This window comes from Enoplosus armatus, chromosome 21, assembly GCF_043641665.1.
Source record: "Enoplosus armatus isolate fEnoArm2 chromosome 21, fEnoArm2.hap1, whole genome shotgun sequence".
Taxonomy (NCBI): Eukaryota; Metazoa; Chordata; class Actinopteri; order Centrarchiformes; family Enoplosidae; genus Enoplosus; species Enoplosus armatus.
Genome location: NC_092200.1, coordinates 12,627,738 through 12,638,145, shown reverse-complemented (window position 1 = coordinate 12,638,145; position 10,408 = coordinate 12,627,738). Strand labels below are relative to the sequence as shown.

The 10,408-nt window shown below is 43.3% G+C and overlaps 1 protein-coding gene across 1 annotated transcript in view; it reads left to right on the top strand.

Annotated features, from left to right (window-relative positions):
* The first annotated feature begins 8,976 nt into the window (after positions 1-8,976).
* zfhx4 (zinc finger homeobox 4) overlaps positions 8,977-10,408 on the top strand; it is a 77,424-nt gene continuing 75,992 nt past the window's right edge. The window contains exon 1 of the mRNA XM_070927922.1: positions 8,977-9,147. The gene's annotated coding sequence lies outside the window, so the exon portion shown is untranslated. The remainder of the gene's footprint in view (positions 9,148-10,408) is intronic.

The following is a 10,408-nucleotide window of genomic DNA, read 5'->3' as shown; positions in this document are numbered from 1 at the left end:
TTTTCATTACCAAACAAGATTGTCTGGTATTTGGATTTTATTTTATTTTTCCACTGAGCTGTTACAGGACACCTGTACCATATGCTTAAAAAAATGTACCTGTATTATTCATTTCAATCTCATTCATTATAACCTTTAGTAGAGCACAAAAATGTCTTATTCATTCAAACAAACTGGACAGAATATTTTAGTTTCCTTTGATTATTCTTTCAATATATATCCACTTTAACAATGAGGTAAAAATGTGTCTGATATTCAGTTTTCAGTTTTCAGGTCAGTAATGTCTTCAGAATCCAATTTTTTTTCAAAGCATGTAATTTTGCAGTAGAATTTATTTCGGAATTTCCTCAGCTGATTGTTTATCTTCTCTTTTGTGTGTCCATGCACATGTGTAGTAAGCACAACTTCATGCATGCGTGTGTACGTGTGTACGTGTGTGTGTGTGTGTGTGTGTGTGTGTGTGTGTGTGTGTGTGTTTATGTTTCCTAATCTCACATCTCACTGTGGGGCGTTCTAAAAGGATTTGTCATTCTCAGCTCAGTTGGGCTGATTGTGAATTAAATTTATTTTTAGGCACCTTTTTTCCGTCCCTTTGTGAACCCAGTTAGAATTGAGGTCAGGACACACAAACAGACACACACACACACACACACAGACAGACATGCACACACCATCTCAGAGAAAGACACATAGCTTTCAGAACAAATCACTGTTGAACTACCCTGTGTGGAATGATTCTGACATTTTGTTTGGGAGAAATAGCATTTAATTGAAGGGAGGGGCGATACGGATGGCAGTTATGCAACCAAGGGAAAATGTCTACATTTCAACCCAAATTGAAAACATAACAGAGTTTGTGTTTGTGTGTGTTTGTGTGTGTCTCTGTGTGCGTGTGTGTGTGTGTGTGTGTGTGTGTGTGTGTGTGTGTGTGTTTTGAGGGGTTTCTTGCACCATTTCACTGTTTTCCACAGTTTGTTTGATTGTGAATTAGTTCAAGTTATGGGGTTTGTTCCATAAAAACAATATTGACTCTGCATTGTAATACGCAGTCACCTCTCTCTCCGGCTCCCTTAAATCTATCTTTCAATCTTGGTCGTATTACATTTACATGTATGATGAGGAAGTGCAAAGCTCATTTCACCATATTCACTTTGCTATTTCATTTTTAATAATTTCATTTTGTACTAATTATTTTTAACAAAACTTTATGAGCACTTAATGATGGAAATTAGAGATGAATTCATTCATTTCATTTTTTAATATCCAAGCACAGAAAAGATTACTTCCTATTACTCATTAACTGAAATTCCACGAGCTTTTAAAATAATTGTTGGCCTCTGCTGTTTCATAATTTGTTTCGGTTATAATAAATTCTATTGTTAAACCGTGTTGATCTCCATGGGAAAATCTTCTGTTTTTTGCCTCCAAACGCAGTAAGGTCAGAGGTCACACTCACCCACAGAATGACACTTCGGCACCGTAGATGCTTGCAGAAATGGTTGCTTGAACTCAGGTCATCCGGTTTAATGATGGTCACTAGGACAGGAGGATGAAGAGCCCTCATAAGGACTCCTCTAATGCAGTGAAGAAGCCAACAAGCATCTTTCAGGGTCACTGCACACCTAAAAAAAAATGACGCCTCTCTCTCCCCCTCTCTCTCTTCCTTCCTTTATTCTCTCTTTCGCTCCAAGCGTTGCCAATTTGTCTGAGCCGCATCCGCTAATCCGTGCGCATTTACGCATTGGTCATTGCGCCTCCGGTTGACTTGGTTGGCTTGATGGATGATGGCGTCCAGGCAGGAGACTGGCTGACTGTACAAGCTCACAGCTGACAACAGTGTTGGGTGGTGACTCTTTGCTTTGTAACGTGCTGCAGCACAAATAACGAGTGGTGAAAGAAATATCCATGTATACATAATTTATGTCAAAATATGACAATTACTAATTAAAACAATAAGTCATTAATTTTGTATTACACTAATTGAATTAAATTAGTCAAGATGATGTCATAGCATGGTTTTAAGTAGCACATTTGTTAGAAATAGGATAAAAATAAATTGAAATTGTCAAAATATCCTAATTTTTGCATTATAATGCTTAAGATAATTTAGCATCAGTTGTGTCACAAATATAGGCCTGCTGCCAAGGATAAGTGGACCCCAGTAATATTACTTTTAAGTCATGGATAACATCACTTTTTGAGTAACATGCCCAGCACTGGCAACGAGGAGACGCTCTGTTTTTCCCCCTGGATGTCGAGATGTCAATCTGTTGCCATAGAAGTGACTTCTCGGTACTGACTGGGTTATTGTCCGTGCTGGGATGGCCCACTGAGTGTCAGAGGTAAGGAGGGGAGATGTGTGTGTGTGTGTGTGGGGGGGGGGGGGGGGGGGCATGGATGGATGGATGATGGGGTGGGGAGGTGGAGGGGTGACGGTCCCCAAGAGAGGAGGAGAGTGGGGGCTCCTTGAAAGGACCTCTCGGACCACTAAATTGACATGTTCAAGCCCCTGGGTTGTCATGAAGAAAGCACTTTAATAAGCCATGTGACAACATACAGTACAGCAGTCTTACTTTCAAGAGGCCATTAAATAGCAGGCCTTCTGTTAGATTTCAAATTAAAATTTTATTGACTTAATTCGACGTACATTTTATTGTAATACTTTATTTTAACACACTGTGTGCAATCTTATATTACTATTATTATTATTATTATTGTTGTTGTTGTTGTTGTTGTTGTTGTTGTTATTGTTATTATTGATTCCTTGCTATTTTAAATAATATATTTTAATAGTATGATAGAAGATTTGATCAATGTAGCATATTTGATTTATTTTTCTTTTATTCCAGCAGTAGTTCTCAATATTTAAATATGCAACCTATAAATTGTTAATTGAGAGCCATTCAAGTTATTTCAATAATCATTTCTGATGCTGTCAATGAATCTCCTTCTCTTTAATACGGAGCATACAGGTGCTATTGTTCCCATGCACGGCAGCTTTACAGGGCTATAAGTGTTTGTGGATCTGAGTGATAATCAATAGAATTTGGCGTTGAACTGGGCTGGAGGCGGGTGGGTGTGTGTTGCGTGTATGGGGCATCACGGGGAGGCCGTTTTGGGGGGCTTTTTATTCCGAGGTCCATATATGGAGGACACTCACTGGACGCGTGTCTATTAAAGAGGGATCAACAATGAAAAAGATCGGAGGAGCAAAGGGCCAAGTGGGAGGAGGGCAGTAGGGCGAGGTGAGACCGAATGGAAACAGCAGTGGTAGAGAGATGCACATGTGGAGCGGGGAGTGTGTGTGTGTGTGTGTGTGTGTGTGTGTGTGCGCTTTTATTTCCTCTCGCGAGCGACCGAAATGCGGGCGACGACGTCTGCCAAGTCACCCTTCTCCTCCTTCTCCTCCTTTCTTGTTTATGTTCTTCTTCTTCTTCTACTCCTCCTTCCTGCTTGCCACAACACTTGTTCTTCTTCGGGAGCCATATCACGGCAGCCCCAGCCCCCGCCTGCATCTGGGTAAAGACTTTACAGTCAGGGGCCATCGATTGCTCTTATCAAATACACAGAGTGGCACCGGCGGCTGCACGGACCCACCACCCTGCACCTCCACCCACCCTCCTTCCCCTGTCTCCTAATCCCTCCCTTCCCTATTCCACCCCACCTCTTCAACTGCTCGAGAGCCCTAGCAGCTGTGGTCCCATGTATATTTTACATGATTGGCACCTCCTTATTTTACCCCCCTATACCCCTCCGCGTGTCCCCCGTCCCTTGTTCCCCCCCTTCATATTATGTTGCATATTAATTCGCAGTTTATGCAATAGCTCATCTGACAGTGCGCACTGGCTATCATGTCCATGCCTTTCCCTGGGAATTTGCATACCTGATTATAGTGCCTGAAGTGCTTGATTGTTGCTCGGGCAGGTTATGTGATGCTGAAATGTGATATTTTGCTGTGGAGACAGGGGTGGTGGTAAGGGGGGTGGGTTGGGGGTGGGGAAACGGTTCCCCTTGACCCTTGAAATGCAACGTAATCCCGTGTGGCCCCGTTTGATTAGGGTATTTTCCTGTCTAATTGTTGTCATCAGGACTTGCACTATCATTGTGCATCTGGAAGCACTTTGACATCTAAGTCAGTGGTTCTCAAAAGTGGGGTTCAAGAATCCTCAAAAGTCCGCGCGAAGGCCATGCAGCCCCCCCCCCCCCCCCCCGTGAAATGAAGAATTGGTTAATTTCACTGGGATTTCATTAATCTGAAATTATTCCAATTAGAGAACATGTGTCTGAACAAAGCTTTCACTTCACCATTAGCGCCTCATTTGCAGCAGCTTTACAATGTAATTCTAAATCAATAACAACAACAAAAAACATATTGGGAATCCCAGGGACACAATCCAATTAAATGGGGACCCTTGGCATAAGGTGTGTCCATTTGGTCCTTGACATGAAAATGTTGGAGAAGCCCTGATCTAAGTGACTGAGGCAAAGGGCTGCATTGACAGTCTTTGTTTCTTTTTTCTCTTCTCTGCCCCCCCCCTCTCTCTCTGTCTATCTGTCTGTCTGTCTGTCTCTCTCTCTCTCTCTCTCTCTCTCTCTCCTTTTAAAAGGGAGCGGAAGAGTGGGCTGATACCGGTCTCATGTTGCGTATGGATTTTCGTTTATATAATCGATTGAAATGTCCCAATACATTGATTTTGGGTTCAGTGTTTTACAAACAAGCGTTTATGGGTCTCGATTTTATGTTAGGGATGATTCCAGTGTGACACCGTTGCGCAAAGAAGTCGGAATTGTTGATTTTTAAATAAATGATATAAATACACACAAATAAATATCTATTGTTTCATGCATAAAAAAATATAAAAACTGACTCGGGATGGGGGAAGGCAAAAAAAGAAGCGAAACAGGGTGAAAAAGACACAATATTGTGCTGCCTCTCTCCTTAATCAAATAAAGTGGTGTAAAAAAAAACAACACACACACACACAAAAGCATTTCCTTCCCTCTGAATTTCTCCTTGAATTATATGCCATCACTAGTGTGTGTGATTGCGGAATATTAAATTAAAGTGGGATAAGTCCGCACCGAGGCGGGCTGCGTCCAATCCGCAACTCATTTCCCCTGTTGTAGCACCGCATCACTGCGCTCCTCTCTTTTCAATGACAATGTGCCAAATCTGGGCATTTTGAAAACACTTTCCATATGCTATTATCGGATCGCTACTGAGCAAGAGAAAGACAGAAAAGAAGAAAAACGGAATGTTTTATACCAAAGGTACCGAGAGTCTACGTTTTTATTTATCTTCTCTTTCAATGGCTTATTATACTTTATGCTTTTTGGGGGATTTAAAAGAGGTAAGAGGAGGAAAATTTGAAGTTTTTATAACGATTGCATATTTATGGACCGCTGTTGGATGGCTTTAGGGCTGAGTGTGAAAACGTCGAGAGAGTTTATGTTGAGCATATATGAGCAAAAACTTAAAGCTGTTTCACTGATTTTACTACGTTTTCCTCATTTATTGCTTAAGAGTACATTGTTTTTGCCCAATTCTCTGTGGAGTGTTTTGTCAGCAGACAAGTTGAAGAAACATTTTTCTTGGACATTCATTTCGCTGAAATCACAAAAATAGTTATTATTATTATGTCATTTTTGATTTATTTGCAATTAATTGGTTTTGCATCTCTGCACCTTCCTTTATCACAGGTGACAACTTCCAAGTGACTTTTACATTTAGAGGATTTCTGTGTCAGAATGCTCTCTTATTGTGGTAAAAATACAGTTTTAATTATTGCACATATTTTAAAAGAAAGATTTTAAAGTGCATTTTAATTTGTCTTAATTATTCTGGAGTGAGTGAAATCTTGTGTTGGTGTCATGCGTTGAAAGAGTCGCACTTAACTTCTTATTGTCTGTTTTATGGGCCTTTCTGAAGCTTGTTTGTGCGTGTGTTTTGCTGGACGAGAGTTGGCCAGTGGGTCACTGTGGCAGGTTGCGGGTCAGAGCTGTGGGCTTTTCACGTGTTTTTGTGTGTGTCCTGATGAGGCAGAGGGGTCAGCCAAGCAACCCCATGAGGGCGCCGACGCATAGGACAAACAAGGTGGAAGTCTGTGTGCACACCCAGAATACACTGACCAGGTGGCTGTTTGTAGTAAACACCAGGATGGGCTACCGAATCGACACAATTATTTTAAATATATATGACAGATTATATCAATCCAGGTTTTCAGCTTGACTTCAGAGAATATATTGATGGAGCCACAATGATCCCATCCCATGGCATCTCCCAGTGTGTCAAGCCTTTATGGTAATATCTTCGGACGATTCAGAGTTATTGATCTACTGAAGTGATCACTGTGACTGTCCAATGCTTCCTTCCACATGTCAGCAGATGCATGAGAAAACAAAACAAACACAATGCCTTTATTGTTTGATAATTACACCAGAATTAAAAGAGTTTAATTCCAGTCGTCCTGGTCTATGTTTCCGGTGATGCAGAAGAAATGTCTTAGCAATCTATTTGCTTTAGAACACACAAATACTCGCACTCTCGCGCGCACATGCACACACATACACACACAAGCAAGCACGAGCAGAAACCAGATCGGAGTTTACAGATAAAAATCTCTAATTAATCGAGGGTGCTGCTGATATGGAAATGGGGCGAAATATTAGTTAACGCGGTCTATTGTCAAGCGGTCCTCCGGAAAAAGAGCATCGTCTGCGGGGAGAGAGGGAGGGTGGAGACCGGGGGGATTTACAAAACGCAGGAGGTTAAGATAAGCGGTAGCCCATATCAGTTCTCTAAATCCGCTTTGTACTTTCTCTTTTTCTCACTGAAAACAAATAAAATAAGAAACGCAACTCCGCTGAAAATGTCAACAGCGCGCGCACATTTAATCAGTAGAAAGTGGATCAGAAGTGGATCCTCTCACACAGATGGAGATGCTCGTAAAAAAGAAAAGAAAAATCACGGTGGTTTGTGTTTACAAAAGTCCTCCGTTTAGGTGTACAAAGTCGCAAATGAGAAATAGGTCCACTCCACACAGCTGTGTGAAGATCGACGCACGGCCCCGCTGGACTTTTTTGCGGGTCCGCTGCGGCAGCGGGTAGACTGGATTCACCAAGCCGTCTGTGAGCGACGCCTCCCAAGGCTGACAGGCTGGAAAACCCCCCTGGAGGACAGGGAGGCAGCTGCAGCAGTAGCGGCAGCAGCAGGAGCCTTGGATCCGGGTGAAAAGTGACGCCTCTGTTCCTCACCTCGACCCACCCACCCCCTTTGTCAGAGACCTCTCTAAACCCAGAATAAACAGCCTCGGGTCGGGTCGGGCTCGGATCTCTTGGCTTCTTAAGGATCCAGTTGGTATGAGTGCAGTCCAGTCAATGTGGCTGCAAAGTAGACCTAGTAGTTCACTTGCCAGCAGCAGCCTTATCATCACATCCCAAGCCCCGGCTCATGCAGTTCAATTCACCCCCAGCTTCGATTTTTTCCATGAAGGCGAACAAGATCTCTTGATTTTCTCCCCGATTGAGACTGTGTAAAGTCTTCCTCTCGCCCAAAAGCCACTATTAAGGAGCTGGGGGGGAAACACACAGTAAACGGTTTGCATTGAAAGGATATAGGGCCAACAGACCGGTGCACTTTGTGAGGACATTAAATGTAAACGCCAGTGAATGGAGCTTTGAATAGAGAGGGGGATTTTTGTGTGACCCTGTATTGGATTTTGCAGTTTGGCTCTATTGAACCCACACGGGGCCTCAGCGGTCCCGAAAGGGCAGTGATGACTTTCCAACATGTGGTGGATTACTGTGATGCATCGTGGCTTTGATTTTTAAGCTTGAATGTTTATGTGTACCATATTTGCCACAGATTAGATACAGTCTCCTCGGTCCAAGAAAGAAAAACGAGTATGTTATTAGAAAATACAATATAAAAGGCAGAACTGTGTGTGAATGCGTTTTGTGCTTTTATACATATCTGATGTTACCTATAAAACGTGTTCCTCACTATGTGTAGGCCCGGTTTGATGCGCGGCACAAGACGTTCGTGTGGTTAAGACCCCCCCTCCCCCCTCAGGTGTTTTTTTCCCTTTCTGTTTTTTATTCACATTAGTCATAAAACGTGTTATTCGTTCATTTTCATGAATTGTTCCAAACCCACACAAGTATTTTTTTTATATTCCAACATTTCCCGGAATCCGCAAAGACTGCTCATTCTGCGCGTGTTAGAAAAAGTAATTCACCTGTGGTGTCATAATGAGTCAAATGAAGCTGGTGTAATACGCAGATGAGCACCACGGGTAGAACAAAATAGTCATCTTATGTTCGTTCAGTGGAAAAGAATGAAGCGTGTTGGAGCGCTGCGGTACAGACATATCCATCTGCAAAACTTGTTTTTAGAGAGAAAGATGACTTCTAAGTACTTCTAAGTAATTCGAAGTCCAGCCTGTTTGCTGTGCAGGAAGCGGTTGTCCATTGTTCTACATGTGATTTGGCCCTTAGAGAGAAACCATACAAAAGGATTTTTCTGCGCGCATAGACCTGTGCGGCCGCCAGGGCTCCGTGTGCGCGTCATTTGCAATGTGGAGACTGTTGATCAACTCACTAATTACACTTCTCTCCTCTCTCTCCCTCCCTCTCCGTCTCTCTTTTGCTCCCTCCCTCTCTCTCTCTCTCTCCCTCTCTCTCTCTCTCTCTCTCTCTCTCTCTCTCATTCGCCCTCTCTCTCTCTCTGTCTCTCTACCCATTCCCAGAGTGCATATCGGGAAATAGACACACAAAGACATGCGCACTCAACTTAATCAGCCATTTTTTTAAACAGGGCTAAAACGATAATAATTAGCAGAATAAAGACATATCGGATTTTCATTTCCTTTCCTCCGTTTCCCGACCCCCGTCCACAAGAGAAACTGCGAGGCAGCCCGTCGACACGTCGTTTCACCGCCACCGGAACCAAAATAAGGGATAGCTCTCTAAACGCTTGACATTTGTGGTTTTACCCCCTTTTCCCAATATAAAGTTGGAGGATTATTGTAATTTTCCCTGTTTTTCCACGTTTTGATTGTCCAATTACGCAAGCCGCTGGATGTGACTGTTTTAAAAACCCAAGAGCAGAGAGAGAAGCGGAGGTGACGGCTTTGGAGGGGGAAGAAAGTAAGTTTTTTTTCCTTTCTACCTCTCCCTTTAACTTTTATTGAGTAGTTTGGGGTGTGTGTTAAATTTAGGGGTCGGGTATCGATTATCTATCTCGCTGGTGGATCTTTGACATCGGGGCTGTTTGGAGAACAGGTGCTGGGTGTTTTTAGTCCAGAATAAAGGCGGATATCGTGATGTTAGTGCAACTCCGGCGCTTTGGCTTCAATAAAGCAAGCGACTGACAGGGTCGGAGGCGTTCTTACGCATGTGTCCGTGGTATTACAGGATATCACGTCCAGACCTGCCTTTTGCAAAGTTTATGCGATTGTTACGGAGATTGTGTGGTGGAGAGATTCACTGAATACTCCACGTTAGATATAAGGAGAACGAGCCGAGCGTTTCTCTCCTTTAGTGACTTTGCAGTGCGGACATGGTGTTGCCTTTCCAGAGTCCGATCCCTCGGACATGTCCGCTTTGAGCTTGTTTCTAGTCGATGGGTCCGGATAGATGTTTCCCCTCACTCCCCGACTCCTTATCCCAGTCCCCAACCACCCCGATATCTCACGTGAAGAGATCATTTGGGTGCACCTCAGCGCTCAAAGACAGTTTTTAACACATCGGGTTTCATGCACCTTCCAGGCATTCACGGCCGAAGTGACACGATCAGGCTCCCGACACGATCCCCTTCCGTGTGCAGAAGTGGATATGTTTGAAACAGTCGACGTAATATCTTTGTTAAATGGTCTTTACAGAAGCTACGTGCATTTGCCGATCACAGTCCACACATCTGTACCTGCTGCGCTTTAAAAGTAGTCTCACTTTACCGAGGCGTGGGTGGCTGCGTCGCCCAGAAAGGAGACCGACCGTTGGGCTACTGATAGAACGGCGAGTCCCTTTAGAGCCAGCCAACTCCTGGGTCCCCTGTTTTTTCTTTAGCACCGGCATTTTAAAGACCAGAATGAATCCAAAACTCATACGTTATTGTTATTTATTGGCATTAACACATTTTAAATTCTGCCTTCCATCCATAGTCTGTAACTTCCACTTCCACGATTGGTCCCCATCCGCGTCGGTGGTGGGCTTATAATGTCCTTATATAAATTGTCCTTCTCTTAATTCCCAGAGATGCGGGTTGCAACATCTTCTTTATGCTGTCGGTTAGTGTTGTTGTGTATTAATTTCGAGGAGGCAGAGCGCAGAGGTAGGGGCTCTCAGGTAATTTTGCGCCCTGATGGCTGTTTTTTTTAGGTAGGCAGATAGACTTGGCTCGGATTGGGAC